At 41.2% G+C, this 25,006-nt stretch overlaps 1 protein-coding gene and 1 long non-coding RNA gene across 6 annotated transcripts in view; one reads left to right on the forward strand and one right to left on the reverse strand.

Moving 5' to 3' along the window:
- The window catches only part of LOC124522179 (uncharacterized), an 87,585-nt gene extending 76,068 nt beyond the window's left edge, over positions 1-11,517 (forward strand). Inside the window, exon 5 of one of the 2 annotated variants that reach the window (XR_006964694.1) lies at positions 10,376-11,517. This is a non-coding gene — a long non-coding RNA (uncharacterized LOC124522179). The remainder of the gene's footprint in view (positions 1-10,375) is intronic. The other variant, XR_006964695.1, reaches the window with a different exon arrangement.
- SLC1A3 (solute carrier family 1 member 3) overlaps positions 1-25,006 on the reverse strand; it is a 74,948-nt gene that overhangs the window by 27,965 nt on the left and 21,977 nt on the right. The window lies entirely within an intron of this gene.

The raw sequence follows: 25,006 nt of genomic DNA on the forward strand, positions 1-25,006 counted from the left end.
TGTATGATGCCTTAGAAAGATATCTGACACATATAAATTAGCCACAATGATGATGATGCATATGTTTTTGTTTTATAAAAATATTTTTAACTCTGAAGGGTTCCTTGGAACATGACTATAAAATGTGAGAACTCCATCAGTAAAATCAGACCCCATCCTGCTAGGCACCTGCTAAGTGCTTTATCTCATTAAATCCTCCCAAACCCGCAAGGTTAATAATGGTCATAATAATGGTCAACCCCATTTACAGATTAGGACACAGGGAGGTTAAATCTCTTGCTCAGGATCACACAGTTAGTAAAAGTGGCATTGCTGGCATGTGAACTCAAGTTTCCTTGCCTCCAGAACTCCCTGTTTAATCCCTACATTGACAGCCCTGGAGATTCTTTGTGAGATAAAGTCTTTGCACTGGATTTGTATCAACTGTTGACTTGCATTTGATTCACCTAAATGGGGAACCCTGGCAAAAATCTGTTAAATTCATATTTGAATGGATGCTCTACATCACAACAAAAAAGGATCATGCACATGTTGAAAAGTCAAGCAATGGTGATGAATGGCTACTGTCCAAGCACTGAGCAGCCTTCACTAGAATTAGTCTGAGATCTCATTGAACTGGGGAGTCCTAACATGCAGGCTTTATTCAGAAGTCAATATACCATTGTACATTTTAAATCAAAGGAGAAAGGAGGAACACTCAACCATGGATAATTTCACACTGCAAAGGCCTTAGGAAATTCCTAGAACTCTCATGTCTCTTGGTGAAGCTGCACCGCCCCCCCCCCGCCCCGCCCATTCCCTTTAGAGTATCAGTTATGGAACTTTCTGAGTCTGTCCATGATGGCGCTCACCATCTCCTTGGCTAGCTCTTCTCTGTTGGGTAGGTTTGAATTTTAAAAAATGGTGGTTAGGAAGAAGCAAAATCTGGTTCCTTATAACCCTTTTCTCTTGAGATAAATTTTCCTTCTGGAGGAATACAGAGCAAGTCTGGTTCACATTTATCAGAGGGACATTGGGCTTTTTTCTCCAGACTAAATACTCATCATTTCTCCAACGGATCCTCATGTACCATTATTTCCAGATGATTGCCAACCTGTAATCCCTCTCACTGCTTACCAGTCAATGCCCTCATGCTCTGGTCCAAACCTTCTTGGCCCAGCTTTGTTGCTTGCCCAGGCCTACCCCATTCTTCCAGGCAACTTAGAATTCTCAGTGTTCCTTAGCTGAGCCTTGAGTTTCAGGGTCGATTTTGTTTTACAGTCATGCATGGGGCCTTGAACTCATGACACTGAGATCAAGACCTGAACTGATATCAAGAGTTGGACCAACTGAGCCACCCAGGCACCCCTACGCTCTCCATTTAAATGTTCAACTCCTTGAGGCTAGAGACTGGCAATGTCTCTTCATACCTTTATTCCCCACATTGGTTAGCACAGTGCCTGCCCAAAACAGGAGCCCAATAAATGTGTCTTGGAATGGATTCAGCACCCTCTTAATAGCTACTTTGCTTTGTCAAAGTCACTCCTGAATGTGCTCAGAATTAACAAATTACTCCTGATGCAGTGTGACCAGCGCAGAGTACAGTGAACTATTAATAATTATAACTGAGTAAACACGACTATATTCATTCTTTTTTCACCACCACATCCTACTGTTGGTTCATATTAAGCTTTTAGTCACATGAACTGGTGCCAAGCTCAGTCTATCCCCATCCTGTAATTGCACAATTGCTTTTTGAATCTGAAAGCAGAAATATACATTTATCCCCTGCTCAACTTCATTTTGTTGGTTTCCATCCAGCCCTGCAGCCAATTGAAGTCATTTTGAATCATGATCTTAGGCATATGTGGTAGAAGCCATTCTTCTGGGGCTTATGTCATCTGAAAACCCAGTGTAGGTGCCTTCTAGGTCTTTAAGTTGTTGATAAAAATGTGAACAGGAGAGGGCTTTTAAAAAGTACAACACTGCACTTCACTAGGTTTTTCCAGCTTGATATGGGGTCCTAAACACTCTTTAGGTGTAAATGTTCAGCCAGTTTCAAACTGATTTCACTGTCTTACTAGGTCCTATTTTATTGTCAAAAGTAGTACTAGAGATTCAAAAAATTTGAGAACAACCCAAACAAATTGTGACAGGAATTCCACACTAAACGTTATTATAGGAAGAGAGTAATTTCACAATATATTCCTTGTAGAACATGCAACTATTACAAACTGTTTTCTGGGAATCCAGTAAGCCTGACTTCGTAGCTTTAGGAAATAACTCTCTTTTCCTGAAAGGGTCAGTGGTATCAATCTAGAAAGGTATACACTGATAAATATCTTTCTCTACTAAATGGGAATGTAATATTATTTGGGGAGAGATACAAACACACCAAGAATTAATACAAACATGAGTTGTTCATATGAGAAAGATATAATAATTATTTTAAGCTTCAGGAAAGTTTATTGGATAGTTCATCGGGAAAAAAACTCTAGATGTGCTCTACTGACCATCGAAAGGTTCATTATCTGAGTGCCTTTAATTCATCTTCGCTTTTACTTCTTCCACGATAACATATCAGCTTGTGATTTTCCAGGTTATCATCTTTCAATTATAAATATATACACAATGGCCCACATTTATTGCTATATGCCCTGTGGCTACCAGAATTGAGACTCGATAGATATTTGGTGAATGAATGATGAATGACATAGTCTGCAAATTCAGTAGGTGAGAATAAGCAACTGTACTCCATCCACAAATCAAGAAGTTATTTATGTAACATCTACTATAACGGGAGCTCATCACTGCAATGGGTCCTGGGATGCAGATGTATAAACAGTAGTTCCTAAGCCCAAGGAGATCTTCTGTTGAGTAAACAAGTCATATTATCACCAAATAATCAAATGTTCAACCATATATGACATAAAGAATTAAATGCACAAGAATGGGAAAATTGTGGAAAATGTTCAGTTCATGTAGAGAAAAGACTTTATCGTAAGCAGTGAAATTAAGGCAACAGAAACACTTTAGCATTATAAATTGGTCCAGTACAAATGTAGAGGCCATGCTGCAATAGGGGCCACATGGCACTACAGAGAGGGGGCTTTCGTGACAAATGGATCTGAGTCTGAACACAGGTTCAGCTACTTGCTGGCAGGGAAACCTTGGGAAGTTTCCTCGTCCGTACAATGGAGATAGTAGTAACGACCTTGCAGAAGGGATAACAAATATGTGTGTTCAATGCCTGCTGTGTCTTTCATAATCAATAACTGCTAGTCATTATTATGGCAGGTATAATAAAAATTGTCACTGATGAATCAAAGAATAAATCTGCAATGCAATCATTTTATCACTTTAAGGTGAGAGTAAACACAATTTGAAAGATGATGCCAATGTTCTCAGATATTTTCAGCTTAGCGTGTAAACCACACATTATTTAGCTAATTATTGAGGAGTTACCAAGTGCCCGGCTCTGTCCCAGGCTAAGTAAACCATGTAGCATTGCCTCTAATTTACACACATCTTAATGCTATGGAAACTTGTTGTAGAGAATGTAATCCCACAGGGGATCTGCAAACAACCTTGGAAACCAAGTCTGTTATCAAAAAGCCAAAATTAAATGCCTAAAACTGGGGCTTAAGTCATAGCTGAGGACCTCCAGGTTTGGTGAGTGAGGCCAAGAAACCAAGATTTATACATATGAGGTACAAAATGCCATTACTGGTTAGTGGTGAAGCCAGCGCAGAGTGACAGTTTCACCAGGCCTTCTGTTAATGGGACACGGCTTAAAGCTTTGCCATATAGCACACCAACTTGAAACTCCGTTTATAACACGTCACATTTTCCCCATCTTGGAAGGTCATGACCTTTCTTGGCAAGTGGGTTTTTTATTTTAACATAGAAAATAGAGGGATTTCAATTGCTTACTCAGGCTCACCCACAGGCAGTTTTCTCATTCAGAAACGCAGAGAAGCGTTTCTGAGGGCATGATGTAGGAAGCAGCCAGTCAGCTGAAAAGAGGTGAGGTCACATGTGACAGGAGCTCCGAAACTGGTTACCGTTTAGTGACAAAGCCAAGGTGTCGTGGATGAGGATGTCTCAGATGACCTGGGCCAACACTGAGGAACCGATCCTCTCTGGGCAGACCCTATAAGCACAAGCAAGGAAGGGCTTTGCACCTGACACTCCCCAGCAAGGAAGCCAAAAGGGCCTTCGAAGTTGATGTTGATAGTAGTGAAGCCGAATCTGAGGGGTGGTGCTCACTAACAGGACCCTAGTGCCTACAATTCACATAAAGCATGCTCACAGCCACCATCTGAGCTGAGCTCTCCTGGGGTTCCCTGGGTGGCACAGATAGCAAATATTTCTATTAGTATCACTACTACGATTTCCACGCCACAGACGAGCGGTGAGCACCCAAGCAACTTCCCCACAGCGAGTTAGTACCGTGACTGGTATAGAAACGAGTCGGGTAGCCCCAAGGTTTGTGTTCTTGAGAACCACACAGGGATCACCACAAATACATAAAGGCAGAGCGAGGCTCCTCTTCTCTGATCAGACGCTCTGCCCTACTCAGCTGGCCCCTCTTCAACTTCTCAGTGTAAACATTTCGTCCTTGCAGAGGAGGAGATCCAGGGCCCGGGGTCTGCGTGTAACAGCTCTGCGACTGCCTTCGCTGGCACCTAGCATGGCTAACCGAGGGAGCTCAACACTGAATGAATCGACAACCTCAGTTCGACAATAGCGGCTGTGCATGACTCGGGAGCACAAATGCCGTGTGGACGAGGGAGGGAATGAAGCATGAAAACATATGGCAGAGGCTGTCAGCACTATTTAATGCGTACGCAGTGAAAGCACAGAACTGTACAAGGCTTGACAAGGGAAATAAAAGACACGGTGCAGTCTGTGCCCCTGTGTATCGATGGTCTTACAGAGGCCACAGCACACGTAAATACCTCATGAATACTTGCGGAGTAACTCTCCAATGTGTAGAGGTGTAAAATGTTTCAAGTAGGGAGATAAACTCTGCAAAGACATGAGGTGCATGGGAGAACCATCCACGGGGAGTTGGGGAGTCGGTATGGAAGAAACACAAACACACCCCTTCCGCTACCCCTGAGTGTTTTGAGGCATGAGAACATTTTCACCGGCTTTTCCAGCTCATTGTGGATTTTCTATACGTGCAAACAATTTTCTGTGTGCTCCCTAGCAGCCCCAGCAGGGCTGTAAGAACCCCCTCAGAGCTGGAGGCTGACATCAAAGCAGATTAAAAAGAAAATAATGAACATTTTCCTTTTTCTTAGCTAACCATGCTTGGCCAACTTGAGATAAATTTATTGAACACTTAGTAAATGCCAGGCACAGAACTACAGAGGGAAATACAACCTCGTGCTTGCTCTCAGTGCTCACGGGGCAGGCAGGGCAGTGTTGGGTGAGCCTTAGACCGGGGGCTGGGAAAGAAGGGATGGGTGTGAGGCACAAGAAGAGAGGGACCCTGGAGAAAAAGGATTTGGGAAATAGTAATAACCTATAAGCCAGAGTTCTGGCAACACTTAACTTTGCTGTCGGGGACAACTTGAAAAGCACATTTAGGGAGAAGGAGCAATTTTACTGCCAAATCAAATCTGCCCGTGCATGTTTACCCGTTCGGACTCTGAGAGCCAAGGATTTAGTAGTGATGTTGTCAGAACCAATGAATGGGTTAGAAGAACTCGCGAGGGGTAAATGTGGAGTCAGAGGTTAGGTATTTATGTGAACACTGGAACACATCGAAGGCATAAAGGCTGTTGAAATTCTAATTATGAGACATGAAATAACCCGAATTTTGAAAACGAGTACCCCTCACAAGGCTGCCAAACACCTAGCATCTGTTCAAATCTATTATGAGCCATTCCCTCAGGGAGGGAACGTGAAAGAATTGCAAGAAGCTGCCAAGAAGTGTGCTTGCAAGGGATGCCACGTTCATGCCGTAAATTTATGTGTGACCTTCTTCATTAAGTAACACCACTGCTGACCACAGACATGCCGCAGAACGGACGACGCACTCGCTCACAAAGCACATGTGAGGTCAATGCTTCTAAGAGGTGGCAAAACAATTTGAGAAGTACATCTTACAAAAGGTACTAAATGCACTAAAAAGCCAACAAGGACGTCAGCCTGACTTGTCACATTTGGTTTATGGAGCTGAACCTTTGCTCAATTTTCAGTACCCTCTCCCTATCCATTTCAAAGCCTGCAATTTACAGTAGCTTTGTCAGTTTCCCTAATCCAGCTTTTAGAGGTTTTAACTTCGTTCGCTGGTTCCTAAGAATCGTTTTTGGTGACATTTTCTTCCACTGTGCATCTACTCGTAGAGTCACTATGGGAGGAGAATTAAAAAACCATGTGATGCAGCAGTGTTAGTAACACACAGCTATATTGGGTTACTTTCTTTTTACTGAACGTTTTAGGCCCAGTTTTACTCCCTGGGTAACTCTGGGAATTCTCCGGAGGCATGCAGAAGACGTGAATCTAGCTCTTTGTGTCTGTAACTGTACACCTGTTATTGATGCAGAGGATGAAAAGAAAACACCAAACACACATTGTTCTATTTTTAAGCTGTTGTACTCAGTTCCAGGGGAGGAAAGTGCCCTTTCTCCCCTTGAAAGTTACCAAGAGCCAACTATCCTGCTGTAGTGTAAACTCTATTTCCCAACTTCCAAGATAGAGGAGAGAGAGGGAATATGCAGCGTGTGTGTGTGTGTGTGTGTGTGTGTGTATGCGCGTGCATACCAGTGGGGGCTGGAGGTGCCAAAATAAATCTTTCCTCACGTCCGGAAATGCCTATCAGGGGAGCGAACTAGCTGGCAACCAGAAAAGTCTCATGTAATGTTCACTGTCTCAGCCGGCACACGCTCTCGTGTCCTAGGGCAGAACCGCATGCCATGGCGTTAGCAGGCTCTCCACCAAATGTTAACTGAAAGATAGAATCAGTGAATCTTTCCAGGAATAGCATGGCAAAGAACTCTGCCTTTTTAGAAAGAAAGAAAGAAAGAAAGAAAGAAAGAAAGAAAGAAAGAAAAGAAAGAAAGAAAGAGGAAAGAAAAGAAAGAAAGAAAGAGGAAAGAAAAGAAAGCCAACTTCATAAATTGGCAGTTGGGTGCAATATTTCTCTGTCAAGAGTCCAAATGTTGGCTTTTCTGTCCTGACACTACTCAAGAAAGCAGTGTAATGAGTTTCCGGAACAGCTAGGTCACCTGGGAATTTTGACCCTTCTTCCCTTCTATGTTGACATCTCCAAAAAACATACAATGCATAACCCTTTTTCACATGAAAATGGAGACTTTCATGACACTTTCTAACACAACTGAAAAAACTCTGGGATCTCCGAAAATGATTGTTGCCAGCCTCCCGGGGGATGAGGACCAAACAAAATGATTCCTTGCTTCCATAAAACTTACAGTTGGCTGGAGGAAGTGGGGAATGACAGTGGGGCCAGCTGGTCACACTGCAAGGGTAGGAAAGGTTTCTGGAGGAAGTGACATCCCAGGTAAGTCCTGAGAGTAAGGAGGGTGAAGAGGCTGGAGAAGATTTGACATGGGAGGTGAGAAATGAGATGGAAAGGGATAGGCAGAAGCCGTAGAAGACATACGCACAACTGACCTTTATTCCAAAAGCAATGTGAGGGGTAAGCTCAGAGTTACTCAACTCTTTAGTTAGACCCTATAGTCTTCATGCAAAAAAGCAGGCAGGGGGACAGAGCAGGGGAATTGATACTGTAGATTAGGACTGAGCGGTTTTGTCTGGGCTAGGGCGGGGGCGGAGGCCCGAGGCAGAAGTCAGAGTTAAGGAGGTAGAATCCACAAGCCTGGAGATGGGGAGGAACCAGAGGAGGAGACTAAGTTTCTGCCGTAGCTTCTGGTTTCTACATTTCACTTTGATAAAACAACAACAGCAAAACCCCTTTATAATAGTTTTCCTTCTCTTTCTTTCTAAATTGAAAATTGCTGAATTCCCCCTCCAATATTTACATTCTTCCCCCAGGAATAAATTTATTCTACATGAACTCACCATCTTCATAATAATGAACCAGCCATTTTAAAATCTTAGTAACTTGGAAGGGACCTGTGGGTCCTTTCTAGGCAGAGAGGAGAGCTTAGAATTATGAGGTCTTTACTGGGCCTTTAAGTTTATTTTGTATACAATTCTAGTTATGCACATACCTGGTAACTCATTCTGTAGCCTATGCCCATTTTTTTTTAAGTTTTATTTATTTAGTTTTGAGAGAGAGAGAGGAGAGAGAGCACATGCACACGTTTGTGTGCAGGCGGGGGAGGGGCAGAGGGAGGCAGAGAGAGAGAGATCCCAAGCAGTCTCTGCGCAGTCAGCACAGAGCCCCATGAGGGGCTTGAACTCACAAACTGTGAGGTCATGACCTGAGCCACCCAGGTGGCTGAGCCCCATCTCATGCCCACTTTGAAACAAATGAAAGAATCGCATTCTCAAAGGGTAGCCCTGCCTAACTCAATATTCTCTGGCCAACTGAGTTCTACCAGCTTCTAAGAGCTATGGTCACTAAGGCTCTTCAAGGTCTCTATTGTGTTATAGACTTCTAGTGCTTGTACCTGTTTGTGAATCTCTTGACCTAAAATCATGGTCTGAAAGACAGAGAAAGAAGTCAAAAACACTAGACAGATATGATCAGCAAAATTCAGATGTGGAAAGCTAATGTTACATGACAAACAATCTAGTCTCTTCAACAAATTGCAAAAGAAAAGAGTGGGAGAGAGTGAGACAGAGTGGTGAAGAGAGAGAGAGAGAAACTATAGATCAAGAGATTTAAAAGATACAAAACAGGGGAGCCTGGGTGGCTCAGTCGGTTAAATGTCCAACTTCAGCTCAGGTCATGATCTCCGGGCTCCCGGGTTCGAGCCCTGCATCAGGCTCTCTACTGTCAGCACAGAGCCCACTTTGGATCCTCTGTCTCCCTCTCTCTGTCCCTACCCCACTCGTGCACATGTGCATGTACACGCGCGCGCGCGCGCGCTCTCTCTCTCTCTCAAAAACAAATAAACATAAAAAACAAATCTAAAGGATACAAAACATTTCCAACATAAGACGTGGCTTGATTCAAATTAATAAACTGGAAAAAGAAAGGGAGAAAAGAAATGGGGCTATTTGAAAATGGACTAGATAATATTATTAAGAGATTATTGTTAATTTCTAAACAAATGATAATAGGCATTATTATGTTTTGGGAAAAGAATTCTCTTTTAGACATAAGTGATTCTACCAGAAACTACTTTCCCTCACACTATAGAAAGTCCCTATCCTGTATCAAGGAGAAAAGTCTTTCGTTCTCATCCCAGAGCTAGAGGTCAAGGTAGAAAAAGTGAACAAGTTCATCTAACATTTAATCTTATTTCCCCACCTGTCTCTGCACTAAGACTTGCATGCCCCATATAAAAATAGTGAGGTAGGCTGACATTCCTAGACTTGACTTTCAGTTTACCCAGTAGTTTATTCCTGAAAAGAAACTGAAAGTGAAACCAATAACCCTAAAGGTTTTGAAGTAAATTTTAAATGCACTACAGTAATCCATGATGGAGCATTTTATAATTCACTAGTTTTGAAAAATGCACAGTTATTCTCAATTGGGAAGGCACATCTTTCTCAAGGGTTGGGAAGAGGAGAAAATGAATATCAGGGTATCACAAAAATCTTTAGGGCCCTTTTAAACTACACAAGTTTACATAGCTCCTTCTGCTCCCCCCACACCAAAAACAGACACAACAAAACAAACAAATATATTAGCTACTATTAATCACTAAGAAGAGCGAGTTTTATCCCTCAAGTAGGTTGGAACTGGACAGATTTTGAGAACCATTCATCTGGACTTTCCTTTAGGATATTTTTTCCAAGTGAACTCTACCTTGATCTTTCAACAGTCGGAAATTGTTTTAGAACAAATCTACTGGAATGAAGTTCCTGAAGGAGATAGGAGGAATATATATATATATATATATATTTTTTTTTTTTTTAACAAATAATGAACTACAGATAGGCTAGAGCCCTGTTCTTTGTGACACTTTTCAGTCTCGATCTTAGGAATCAACAGAAGATAGGGTTGTTTTTTTCTTCGAGAATCCTTAAAATAGGAATTTAAGCCAATTGTCCATTTTTCCTGATAGAGATAAAAAATACAGAGACTCTTTTACCCATGAGCTCATTAGATAGGTTCATTCAGCTAGGATTGACTTGGTGACTTTTATAATTAAACACACATAAAGACTATAATAACTGAACTGTACAATTAGGGCTGTTCATTATATGTATGTAAAAGTGTATATTTGCGGTGTTTCTTTTGAATGGTTTTTTGTTTTCATATTTTTTCCTTCTGTTGAAATCTTAGTAACCCTTGAACCACAGGTCATTTATGCAGCTGGAGTCATGAGAGATCAAATCCTGCACTTTCGACATTGCGTCTTTCGACAATGTATGTGGTTGAAAGGAAGAAGAGAGAGAATACTCGTCTGTAAAGACCAGTAACACAGTGGGCCTGCTCATGCTTAAAGAAGTTCTTTTCAAGCCCCTTTCCTGATGAGGTCGCACTTTTTGAATGTGGATTTCAGCTATCTGTACATGTGGGAGGCTGGTATCAGTAGCTCAGTGTCACAAGAAGGCCAAAGGGTTTATCCTCCAAGAATGCCATGATTGTGAACAAAGCCCATAGAAACCATGAATACCTTCTCAGGGGAACCAAACACTGTAAAAGCCAAACACTCAGATTGCACAGAGGGGGAGACAGTATGAGATATAGTACAGAATACATTGGGAAGTTGTTCTAAGATCTGATTAATTATGGGGAGCAAAAATGGTAGATTTTGCAGGCTCAAATTAATTTAATGTGGTTCCAAATTATATTAGTCATCAGTAAAAATCTCTTATTGACACAAAACTCAAAATTCCTTGAAAAGTTTCTAAATTAAATGTTTGAAACTTAAATTTGTTGCTCAGAGTGGCTAGTCTCGTCTATATATAAAATGATCAAATATACAGATCTTTTAAAATTTCAACATGGAGACAGTACATTAATTTTTAGAAACTTAATGATGGAAAGGTATTTAGAGGAATAAAATACTATTTCCTACACATCTATGTGTTTGATCCTCAAAATAAAAAAGGATAAATACAAACCAAATGGTAAGTCTGAAGTTGATTAATGCCTTAATTGAAAGAAAATTCTAAGCGATCACACAGAAATGCAGAATATCATACATTAATCCTAATTTTATAACGCTATAGAAAATAATAGACAATTCAAATAGCAGGATTCTAAATGCTCACCATAAACCCATAGCTCTCAGAGCCTATTTTAGCCTTCCCCACATAAAGGCTGGCATAAATTAAAAACAAGAAACAAAAAAAGCCATGAAGTTACTGTGATACATTGTGATAAAAGAAACCACTCTCTTGTACCACATAATAATGGTTATGACTGCTGCCTTTTCTCAAAAACGGATTTCAGTTGTAAAAATAAAATAAAATGGATAATTGGAGTCTGGATGTTTGTTAAGAAAATAGCCTTTCGGTCAAAATTGGACCACAATCTGCCTTTTTCTGGTGCTGACCAAAAATCTCTTTCCACGAAAGAAGCACTGATTTTACCTTAACTTTTATATACTCTTCAGTGTAAGTGGACCAATGGGTAGATTGGCAGGAATATTGTACCAAAGTAAAATTGATTACATTTGCCTTAATGGATTTGATCTCTGTTCCTCTCTCTCTCATCTCTCTCTCTCTTTGCTGAGCAAAGTTTGGAATTCTGAATGCCAAAGAAAATGTTTACTTAACAAAAGATACGTTCGAATTTGAGTATGTCTTGGTTGAATGTCAAAAATGAAAACATTTATTTGGAAGGATTGAGTATGCTTCGCTCCAGAGAAATTCATGGCAGCTAATTTTGCCTTTTGGGCATTAAAATTAATTAAATTATTTCATTCAAGTCCCCTTAAAAAGTTGTATTATGACTGGCATGTGGCTGAAAATGGAAATTGGTTAACAGTGAGTGTTTGCTGAGTACTCACAGGATTCATAAAATATTTTAAGAGGAAAATGATCAAATTAGATTCTTACTTGAAACTACCACGGAAGAACTACATTTTTCCAATAGGCTAATTAAAGAAAACAAATGAAAGTTAAACCTTAGCCATGCAGAATCATGCAGCTTTCTTTGCATCTCTTGTGTGAGTATGATGTGGGCAGAGTCTAATTCCATCACAATTCTCGACAAATACGTATTTTATAACATGATGTCATCAGGGATGTATAGTTTACCAGAATAGATGCATTTTTGGGCTGTGGACAGAGATGATTTCAGTGAGAAACACCCCATGGGACCAGTTCTATCCCTAAGTCTTTCATCCCAATAGCACAATGAACACGGGGTGATCTGTGGTTCTTTAAAATTTTTGCCTTTGCCTCTGCTTCCCTCGCGGACACTATTTGTACTCCCCTTTGCAGGAATTACTTGCACCTGCAGAGTTTCAAGAGATCTTTTTTTTTCCCTCAAAAATTCCTTTTTTGAGCAGTATTCATGAGTAAAGTGAGTAATTTCTATTTCTTGAAATAAAAAATTTTGAAGTAGAAAGTTTTCAAAGACTTAGGAACCACTCGGTGGAATTTTCTCCTTAAAGAGACCACAAATATGATGCCACAAATTGTCTTCCTTCTAATATCCAATTCCGCTTTCCCAGTAGGCAGGTTAGATTGTCATTGTCAACGTGGACAACTGCTCCACAGCACTGTGGGGGGGAGTGGGGCCGGGGACACCCACAGAGGAGGCTGACTACACAGCTTAATCAAAGTGGAGGCACACCGTCTGCCTTCATGAAGCTTGCACTTGGAGAGGCCACTCTGGCTCTGAGCCGCCAAAAGCAAATCACAGGGCAGGAGAATAAAGCCAACACACATACCAGAGTGTGGTTTTGTCCAACCACAGGGGGCAGACATTACTGAACAATGTCTAACATTTAGATTTCCAAAACGCTTGGGATATTTTGTTTATTTTTCGAGGGTTTTAATCTTATGCCCCTTGTGTGGATTTCAACACAGAAAGGATAATCTGAAACAGCAAAATAAACAGAGGAAACCAATTGTTAGTGAAAAAAACCCAGCCCTTGTTATCAAGGATAGTTCATGTAATACTCTATCGGTGTTCTTTACAATTCCAGAGTTCCTTTGGTCAGACCAAAAATCCACCCTGTGTCCAGCAGCAGCACCCATGTTGCCCTTCTTGCTGGTAACTTCAAAAGACCCAACCATCTTTCATTTTCCTTGAATAATATCGTTTTATTCTTTTGTAAAAAGTGTTCAGTGGCTTAAATTTAACTTATACCGAAGAGTCTTCAGGGGGTTTCTTTAATGAAACACAAAGGAATGACTTACAACTAACTCATACATTATGTCTACATCTGTAAAAGGATGTCAACATCAACACTAGAGGTTGCTTGGGCTGTAACCCTATTCAGGCATAAAAGTTCGCAATAATCAGGATCATGACAAATCAGCTCATCAAGCAAAAGTAAAACTCACTGCTGGGAATTCAAGAAATTAGGTGGAAGCTGAATGAAACAATCCTCCAAGTGACTGAGAACGGCCAGTTGCAAACTTCATTCTGGCTCTTCCAGGTCAAGAGGCAGGAGAAGTAATTCTTCAAAGATGCAGAGTTAAGATTTGGATTTGAGATCTCACTAGTGCTTGACAAAGGGGGGTGCCCCCAAAACACAATTACAGGGACTCTTGTTGCATCCCCCAAGTGCAGACACCTCAGGAGAGCAAACATTTACTTTCTGAATGGAAAACAATTCACCTGGAATTATAGCTCACAGTCAAAAGAATGATAAGAAATATGTAATTCAATAGTATTGTAAAAGATCTGAACAGAATTCTCACCACCGGGGCAGGAGGCCATTCTGTAAATCAAGATGTACCAGGCCACTGACACTAGGGGGTTGTGTCAGCACCTCCGTCTTGGCGATTGCACTCCTTGAGTCGGTGGGGAGAGGGGTGTGGGGGGGTTGGGGCTTGACTCTGTCATCCAGAGGTTCTCTTGCTTCAGTCTGTGTCTTCCTCAACCTCACCCCCAACCACGCCTTCAGCACAACCACTGGGGCGGCTGAGGAATGTGTCGATTTAGAGAGATTATCTGATCACTGCCTTGGAGAACTTACATTCTGCTCACCCAAGTATCTATACTCCATATCTCCAAAAGTGAAAATTAGGCATGGGGAGAAAGTTCTCTGACCCAAGCAGTCTGTTCAAAGCTTTGTGTTAAAACTCTAGCCGTGGTAGGTTAGAACAAGGAGCAAACAACCGTTTAGAGTGCATCTTCCAAAAGAATTGACATTAAGAGGTTACACCTGATTTAAGAAAAAATTTAAATTGTGTTAAAAATCATATAGAATTTACCATCTTAACTCTTTGAAAATGTATAGTTCAGTCGTGTTAAGTATATTCACATTGTTGTGTCACCTGACATTTTAAAAATTAACTTTATTTTTATTCACTATAACTCAAGAAATTAACACATTGTATTTTAATGTAGCCAAAAGTTATAACTGATTAGTCTACATACATTTTAAGGGATTTCAATAATATTTTAACATAGCCAAAGACTTAATATTTGAATTTTTCTCTTTTTGAAATGAAAATGCATAATTATAATGCCCAGACTACATATCTTATGACTTCAGAAGTTTTAGCTAAAATATGAATCTTTACAGGTAAAAGCAAAAAACAACAAAAAACAAAAAAAACCCACCCCCTCAACCCAAGGAATAGCAAATGCTGACAAGAATGTGGAGTAATTAGAACTCTCATATACTGTTGGTGGGGATGTGAAACAGTGCAACTACTACAGAAAACAGTCTGACAGTGTTTCAAAAGGTCACGCAGAGTTACCATATGATTTAGCAATTCTGCTTCAAGGTATATACCCAAGAGAAATAAAAACATATGCCCATAAATGTCGTTAGCAACATTATTCATTATAGCAAAAAAAAAAAAAAAAAGTGAACAACTCAAATGTCCACCAACTAGTAAATGGATAAAGACACTGTGGTATGTCCATATAATGGGATATTATGTGGCCATAAAAGGGAATGAAATACTAATACACGTGACAACATGGATGAACTTTGAAGATATACTAAGTGAAAGAAGCCAGTCACAGAGGACCATATACTGTAAAATTCCATGTAAACGAAATGTCTTGAATACACAGATCTGTAGAGAAAGAAAATAGATTGGTGTTTCCTAGGGCTGGGGAAATGGGGAGTGTGGGGTTTCTTTTTGGGGTGATGAAATGTTCTAAAATGGATTATGGTGATAGATGCACAACTCTGAATACACTAAAAGCCATTGAATTACACACACAAAGTGCATGCATATGAACTGCATCTCAATAAAACTATTAAAAAAAAAATAGCGCCATCTTAAAAGGGGCACTAGGCTGGTTCAGTCAGAAGAGCACACGACTCCTGATCTTGGAGTCATGAGTTCAAGCCCCATGTTGGGTGTAGAGATTACTTAAAAATAAAATCTTAAAAAAACAAACAAACCAGTAAGTGTCACTTTGAAATAAGATAAGCATAAATCTACCAATACCAATAAGTAATTTTAGGGGCTTCATAGAAATAAAAGAGCCCCCTTCATAAAATGGCTTCTATCATTTTATGTATATAAGTACGCATGTATGTATGTAATCTCTACACCCAACATGGGGCTCAGACTCACGACCCCCACATCAAGAGTTACATGCTCCTCCAACTTAGCCAGCCAGATGCCCCTAGCTCCTCTCATTCTAAGGAATAAGGAGAAGGTTAGTGGTGGGTGGTAATGTTTTGCAGCAAGAGTCTCTAGCAGTTGAAAGTCTGATAACACGTTGTGATGTAACCGTCTTTCACATAAGCAAAGTGTGCCTACGTGTATATGCAGCACTTCTCAGGCACCTAACCTCCCTTGGTAGTTGTTAAATTACTGTTCAGATGTTTATTTGATAGGAAATTATATAGAGACTTCAAGCCATGTTCCCATTGGATACCTGTGTTGTAAGCTAAACCCGAATGTTTTCTCCTAAAATCAAATGCTGCTGGGTGCTCAATTCAAAGGGAAAAGCAATGAACAGGTTAAAGTCCATAGATTGAATTCTCTCAGTTTTAAGATTTTCTGCCAAAAAGTTTTCTTAAGCCTTTCTTAACTTCTACTGATCTGAATGCTAGCAGATAAAAGGGCTTGAAAACCATAAACTATTATATCTATATGGTATTAGAGGATTTAAAATTGCCAATCATGCTTAGGTTTAATAGCTTATACTGTACATGGACATATGTTGTTAGTTTTTTATTTTTATTTTTTATTAAAAAAATTTTTTTTTAAGTTTATTTATTTATTTTGAGAGTGACAGAGATAGCACAAGTGGGAGAGGGGCAGAGAGAGAGGGAAAGAGACAATCCCAAGCAGGCTCTGCACTGCCAGCACAGAGCCCAACGTGGGGCTCGAACTGTGAGTTCATGACCTGAGCTGAAACCAAGAGTCAGACCCTTAACCAACTGAGCCACCCAGGCGCCCCATACAGTTTTGCCCTTTTACTGCATAAGAGTCACACTATCTCATAGTAAATGTGTTCCTATATCATATAGAATTTAATATGTAAACATTTTTCATGTACCCATAAAAGCGTTATGAATTTTCGTTTTGTTATTTCTAAATGTGATTAAGAACTACTACATTGCCTGGCTCTAAAACTATGTTCAGAGCCCATGCCAAAAAGGAATGCTTGCAGATATGTCATTAAGCATATGTCTCAAGAGAAGACTCCTGAAGTTGATTCTAAAACAAACAAAAAAACATGGCAAGAGTCCAGGATGGAAGCTACTAATGTTTCCATTTTTTCTTAAATATTTAGTGTGTACGCTGATATTAAGGGTTTTTTTCTTGTTATGTATCCCTATATTATAATTTGGGAAACTTTTGTGACATACTTTTAGGTAAATGGCTTTAAAATAATGAAACTTCACCTCTTAGCACAAACACCTTTAAGAACACTGCATTCACATTACAGCTTACTTACAAATAATCTAGTAGAAAAACAAATTCTGGAAAAGTTGTAAATTAAAAGCGTTACCAACAGCTGAGGCACTGTAAGACTACAGTACTTTTTTGAGTTAGAAGGACTTTGGAAAAAAGAACAAACATACAAAGCTATGTGTGCATGTACACATATTGTGTTCATATGGTGCTCTAAGGAAAAATTGTGCCCCCAAATTTCATAGCATAAGCATCTACTGCATCATCCCCTACTAAAGACGTGTCATGCTCTGTCTGCAGAAGCGTTTTGGTAATTCATGTAAAACACCGGTAGAGAAGTCTGTACCACGAATGGAAGGAAAGTAAAGAGCTTGGTTGGCAAAACTGTCTTCAAGTGATTGACAGCTCTTGGGGTATATGTGTGTATGTTGGGGGATGGCATAGGACATTAAAGAAACATAAAACATGTATCATCTTAAAATATTATACCTGTCTTATGTCTTCTTTGCTTTCAGAAATGTAATGAAATTTCTGGCATGTGCTTCAAAATAATCCAGTAGTGGGACAGAGTGTAGATCGGGGAGGGGATCCAGGGATATTACAGATGAAACAAGATTGTGTGTGTATATATACAGATATTTTTTCTGGAAAGTACTGACAAGTTCTGGTAATATGGATGCTGTCTTAGCAGGCTGGATCTAGGAGACCTATCTTGCTCTTCCTATAGAATTCTTCCTAAGACATTAGCCAACAGCTCCTTCTGATTTGTTTACTCATCTCTAGAATCAAAGAACTCAGACACTGGCCACCTTTCCTGCAGTACCCTGTGAAAGGAAACCCCCTTAGTAATTTAGGGGAATTTTCTTTCCTCTGAAGAAAATTTGGGTAGAAACTCAAGCAATTGTTTAAAATACATACATACGTACACACACAGATGGCAAAACCTCTTTCTCCACATGAGGAAGTCCTGGATACAAACATTTGAAAACAGTGTTACACAGATATTGTAGATATTGATGGGTTAGTAAGACAAGTGTGATCATGGTTGTATGCTGCCTTGCAACCTGGGGATCTGAGACTATTGCAAACATTTTCTCCATGAGGCAGCTAAAAAGTTTTAAAAAGGTTTTAAAACGTAAAAACAAATTCTGGAAAAGTCATAAAACTAGATTCCAGCCAGAAACAAAATTGGCTAGATAATCCCGGCAGATCAATCCTCCAGCAGAGAGTAATCCCAGCACAAAATCTTCTTTCTGCTTATCAGGAGATGCTCTCTAAACACTGAACAGAGAGATGACAGGATACTTAGCGTGCCCTGGAGACATACAATCCATGACATTGTCACAGAAAGTCTTGTCTGGCTGTAGAAATTCTGTGTGTGTGTGTGTGTGTGTGTGTGTCTGTTGATAGACATTCCAGCATCTTTTTACTTGGCTTTCTGGGACACAGACAAGTCTTTCATAATGGAACACAGGTACCCAAACATTTTCAGGGTATGCGGTTCTCCTAGCAGAAGTCTATTCAAATGAGAATCAATAGACTGAGTGTCTTTGTGTTTGGGAGTACTTTCATATTTTGCTCTGTATATTTCTATATTGTTTTGCTCATACAAATGGTAAGCATTCATTTTATTTAAATGAGTTTAACTAAAATCATATGGAATAAATAATGAACCTATGTCTTTGGGAGCATGTATTAGTAGGGGTGAGGGAAAAACCAGAAAGAGCTTCCTGGAAGATGGGGTATCTGAACTAATAAGGTATAGCCTCAGTGGTCATACCTGCAAAGAACGATTCTAGAAAAACTGTAAAGGGGCGCCTGGGTGGCGCAGTCGGTTAAGCGTCCGACTTCAGCCAGGTCACGATCTCGCGGTCCGTGAGTTCGAGCCCCGCGTCAGGCTCTGGGCTGATGGCTCGGAGCCTGGAGCCTGTTTCCGATTCTGTGTCTACCTCTCTCTCTGCCCCTCCCCCGTTCGTGCTCTGTCTCTCTCTGTCCCAAAAATAAATAAACGTTGAAAAAAAAAATTAAAAAAAAACAAAACTGTAAAGCGGTGGTCCTCAACCCTGGGTGCCCAGTAAAATCACCTGGAGCACTATAGAGAAACATCAATTCTCAAGCCCCATTTCAGACCAATTGATTGAAGAATTTGCGGGGAGGGTAGGGGTGGGTGATGGCCAGGGGACTACGTCCCGTGTAGTGTAATTAACCTGGATGGGACAGTACAGACTCTCAGAATGTGAACTGCAGAAGTGAGAGGTGCATAAGATGGCATGTCGCTGTCGACACACCCCTGCCCCCAGCCCCCACCCACGACTTCCAGTCCTTGACCATAAATCTCCAGTCAGCATTTATCTGGTAACTTACTCTCTTGGAAGCCATTATTGATTGCATGAACAGAAGAAAAACATCTATTCCCAACGCCTCCCACAGATCTATAGTTCTACAGTGGTTTGAGGAAATCATTAGATTGGTAATATAAGGGGGAAAAATCTTATTTTTCTTAGAGAATGGTTCAATTTTAAAGGAAGCTTTTAAAATTTCCTTCTTTTTAATTTTTTTTAAAAGAGACTTTCAAAAATTTCCGACAACACAGAACTGATCAAAACCACAGGTTAAGTTGAAAATGCTGCAATTTATAGATAAGAGCTCCCACCTCATGCAGACCCAAGCCTTCTGGAAAGTTGCATCTGACACAGAGCCTTGAGCCTGTGGCCTCTGATCTTTCAGCTCAAGAACTGTTCCATTTTTACCACAAACATATTTTCACAGGCATTCATTTCTGAGGGGTTAGGTGATCACAGGCTGAACTCTTCTGGGCCAATGGTTTGATACGACAGCTGAACAAAACCCAGCCAGTATGATCAGAGGGTTAGGTCCATGTCCCTGTCCCTACCCAGTCATATGACATGTGGAGCACTGAGTTCAAGTCTGGGAGTGGGTGGGGTCCAAGGGAGGGCAACCAGAGTGGTGAAGAATTGGGACACTTGGCCTGTGTTTAGGGGTCTTTTGACTGGAAGAACTCTCATCCTTCATTGTTCCATGTGGCACAATTAGGACTAGTGGGCAGACCTCACAGGAGACAGATTTTAGCTCAACAGTTTGGACCATCTGAGAGTGGAATGTTCAGGTGGCAGCTGACAGCCACCTTCTGGAAGTGTGGAGGGGGGATTCCCGCCCTGGGTGCCAGGCTGTATGGTGTCCCCTCTGCCTGCCTTCCAGCTAGGACAGCTTCAGGTCTCCTGGCTCGCCTCCTGTAAGCTGAATGGCTCCCCTCTGAAAGGGAAAGTTTTTGTGGTCAAAACCCTGTCAGGAGACTCTTCTCTCAGACTTCCCACCTGTGAGGCCACATTCCCAGGGGGTGATTTTTATTGGGAAACCCACAGGGCCCCACCCCTGGCTCTTAACTGCATTTAATGGTGCAAGAGTCAGGTGTGAGGAAAACAATGAGGAGCAACAATTAACAAATGCTCCTTCTCTCCGGCTGACAGAGTTGTTTCCTGCCAGGGAGCACTGGTTTCCTCCTAGGGAGCACTCGTTTCTGGAACACCCGAGAGTCTGGAACAGGGATGCTCCCATTGCTCCCTGCATACTTTGGGCTCATCCTGCCTGGGTCACCACTGCCTCCTCATATTGCAGTCACAAGTCTATCTCCCAACCAGACTTTGAACTTCTTGAAGTCAGGGGCCTTGTCGTCTTCATTTTGGTATCTAGGTCCTAGAAAAGTGGCTGGCACATAAAAAGCCTCTACAAATGCTTACTGGATGAAGCTGTCTGTAATAGAAAGGGAGACTTTTTCTGAGGTAGCCAGACTTAAATGATTTGGTCTACATCTCAACAAAACCCCAAATCCACTAACATTTTTTAAAATAAGTTTTTAAAAATAATTACTCAGATTTCCTTTCAATATGGTGCCAAAAAAAAAAAAAAAAAAGGCCAGGTGATCTCTACCCCATGGATGGGTCTTCCCATTATATTCTACCCCTTTCTTTTCTAGATGGACATTACTTGCCTACTTTCCAATGTTTCTAAGCAGCTCTAGACAGAAAATAAAGCAGGACCAGCCTATTGGCTTCAGATGAGCTGGGCTGAAGCTTCTTTCTGGCTGGCTTGTTTCAAGGCCGCCACAAAGACTTTTCACATGTTGAGACAGAGACTCAGTTTGTCTAAAGGTCTAGTTTGCAGGAAAAGCTCTGCTTACTGCGTGTGGAATTCGCTGCCCTGTGGATTGCAGGGTGCCACACACTGGGCCCCAGTGTCTCAGGAAAGACTGGGATGGAGAGTTGTATAACCAATGAAAATATTTAGAATTATGCAGCTGTGATAAGGTAATCACATCCCATGCTGCAGGGCAGAAAGTAATCCCCTCCAGCGGTGAGGAAGGAATTCTCTCTGGCTCCCATGTTGTTACTCGATTAACTTCATGGTTTCTTCCATTTACCTTTATTTATTTATTTATTTTTTTAAAATATTTTTTTGGGGAGGATCAGAGAGAGAGGGAGACACAGAATCCAAAGCAGGCTCTAGGCTCTGAGCTGTCAGCACAGAGCCCGATGCAGGGTTTGAACTCAAAAGAGGTGAGATCATAACCTGAGCCCGAAGTCAGACGCCTAACTGACTGAGCCACCCACGTGCCCCTCTTCAATTTACCTTTAATAGGAAAGTGATGGCTGCAAGGATCACAGATGAAGCATGTGCGATCTGGAGGCTTAGTTACCTGCCTCTGAACTGAAACTGTCTCTTCTTGCCCTAGAATTTTGATTTATACAAAGCAGACCACCAGGACAGCTCTCACTGATGCTATTACTGCCAAAAGCTTCCACTAATCGAGCACATGCTATGTGCCAGGCATAAATGCTCACAACATAGGTATCCATGACATAGGTACTGTTATCACCTTCATTTTACAGAGAATGAAAGGGAGGCCCCAAGAACCTCCTCCCCACCCAAGACAGACACTTTTGTTTCTTCTACAAAATGTACGTGTGGGGAAAAAGGGAGACATTTACAGTCCCTTTTCTCATACATTAATGCCTGGGGTATTTCAAACAGGTGTCATCTATACCCAGAGCCATGACAATCAATAGTTTAAAATGTTGAAATTTTCTTTTAAAAAAAAATTTTTTTTTAACGTTTATTTATTTTGGAGACAGAGAGAGACAAAGCATGAACGGGGGAGGGTCAGAGGGAGGGAGACACAGAATCTGAAACAGGCTCCAGGCTCTGAGCTGTCAGCACAGAGCCCGACGCGGGGCTCGAACTCACGGACCGCGAGATCATGACCTGGGCCGAAGTTGGCCGCTTAACCGACTGAGCCACCCAGGCGCCCCAAAATGTTGAATTTTTCTTAAGTGATTTTGGCTTTCATTTTTGCAAGCCCTTGACAAATCCTTCATATGCCCAAGTAACTGATTAGGCATTGTCTAGCTCAGTTTTAGCCCTCTCATGTTCAAAGAAATGATAAAACTTTAGGTTATTCTTATTGTACCTGCCATTTGTCTGAAACCGAAAGGATATACTTTGAGGTACATTTATCGTTCTTTTATTCTCTCAGGCAAAAGAGTCCTTTGCTGGTGATGGCAGCTTCTTGGCCTTAACTATAGTTAAGTCCCATGTTCCACCAAGTACATTGGTCAACAGATTTGGAAGGATGCTGCCTAAGGAATATGTGACAGAGTTATGTCACAGAGCTTATCACACAGATGAGGAATTACAGGCAGGCAGGTGATGTTTTGTTTTTTCTGGATTTAAAACTATTTGTTTGGGGGGGGGGGTGACCGGGTAGCTCAGTCAGTTCAATGTCCAATTCTTAACTCTTGATTTGGGGTCAGGTCATGATTCCAGGGTCATGCGATTGAGTCTGCGTCAGGCTCCATGTTGAGCATGGAGTCTGCTTCGGATTCTCATTCTCCCTCTCTCTGTCTCCCTCTGCCCCTCTCCCTGCTCGCACTCTCTCTCTTTCTCAAAAAAAAAAAAAAAAAAAAAAAAGTTTGATTTTGCATACAAAAAGAATTGTTAGTTTTCCAAGGACAAATGGGTTCCAAAGATCTTTTATCCTTGGGAAAGTTAAAAGAAATTTTTTTTACATGTATTTATTTTTGAGAGACAGAGCACAAGTCAGGAGGGGGCAGAGAAAGAAGGAGACACAGAATCCAAAGCAGGCTTCAGGCTCTGAGCTGTCAGCACAGAGCCCGACACGGGGCTCAAACTCACAAACTGTGAGATCATGACCTGAGCCGAAGTCGGATGCTTACCCAACTGAGCCATCCAGGCGCCCCTGTCCTTGGGAATGTCTAGGCAGAAGGTAGACAATAAATTGGAGGAGATACTGTGAGGCTAGACGGACCAGAGCAGTGTTTTCCAAAGTGGGGTAAATACAGTGGTATTTATTTGTTCTGGTGGGATAGAAACCCCTCCTTAATTAATATTAAATCACATAGTGAGAAAGTCATTCTTTCAATTCTCTCTTAGTCTTTGTGTTACAGGAAAGACAAGTCTTATTGTGGTGCTAAAATGCATTTAACACCTCATTAACACTCGCCCCCCCCCCTCCAAAACACACACCTTTTTAAACAATGAGAGCACAGATCTCAGGTTCCCAAGACCTTTGGCAGGCACAGAAGCAATCCAGAACTTTATTACATTGTAATTTATTATCTCCTTCACTAGACTAGTAACAGGTTTCCACTTTCTGTAATGATTAGAAACATTGGAAGAAAAGTACGCATGTGGATTTCAAGAACATTCTAAGTAAATGAGAATAGGAGTGGTACCCATGTAACTTTGGGATGGAGATGCCATGACTTGAAATGTCAGATTTGGAATCATGTTCCTAGAATCAGTCAAATGTCTTTCTCGTTGCCCCGGCTGCCCTCCCTTGTTATTCCACTCCCAGAATTGCACCCAGTGCTCCAGATGTCACGTGACTACGTAGGGACAGTGACCTGGAGCCAACCCTCTGCTAATACGGGCTGGGTTTGGGTCAGGCGTTGTATCAGCTGCAGCAAACTGGTGGCTCAGAGTGCAGCCTGTGGCCACGTGGCAAGAGGTCACCTAACAGAGGACCAGCCTTACCCCCTCACAGTTGGAATTAGGATTTGCTTACGTATATTGTGTGATTTAAGAGATGCAGGGAAGCTCTCCCTCTCCACCCAACATATATCCTCTTGGGGACGATATCTTTGTATTCATGTATCTCTTGTGCCTAGCTCAGTGTCTGACATAGCAAGAACTCAAAAAATAGCTGTTAATGGACGAATGAGTGTGAAAAGATAAACTTCACCTGTTTTATAATCTCAAATCCAGGGTGTCCTACCACAGGCCCCAGACCCTGCTGCTACTGTTGTTGACATTCCCCTACCACTCCCCTTTACTTACACTCTTACCCAACTCACAGAGATCGTTTGTCAAGTGGTGCTCCCGGCTTCCAGAAAACTGGAGACACAAAAGATTCCCTCCGAGGTAAGTGATTGAGGAGGAAAAGAAGAGATGAGAAAAGAAGAAAGCACTAGGTTTCTGATAGTTATGTCTACAAAGTACAACCTGAAATGGAGTTTAATTATTATCTAGTGAATTTAATCAGGCTAAGGCAGCCAAACCAACTCATATTTCTGGCATGAAATATCTAGTTTGGCTGCCTCTGCTGACCAAATCAATAGAAATTGGTGCCAACCCCCCATTTTATTGTGTGGTGTGTTGGCACAGACTTACTCTTCCTCTTCAAAAACACAGGTACTTGAGTACAAATCTAGCCATTAGGCTCGCTCCCAGCTTCTCTCTGGCAGCTTCTGGAATTGCTAATACACACCAAGGATATTTGGAACGATTGGAATTTCGAATTTGGGAAAGGAGAACATGGCTTATGGGAGCTTTAGAGCCACAATTCACAAACACAAATGTTTCAAATACGAAAACCTAACTTAGATTTTGGAATTTAATTTTTTTTGATGTTTATTTA

The sequence above is a fragment of the Lynx rufus genome, unplaced genomic scaffold (genome assembly GCF_022079265.1).
Source record: "Lynx rufus isolate CCGP_SWC_20201006 ecotype Redwood Valley unplaced genomic scaffold, mLynRuf1.p SCAF_1, whole genome shotgun sequence".
Lineage (NCBI taxonomy): Eukaryota > Metazoa > Chordata > Mammalia > Carnivora > Felidae > Lynx > Lynx rufus.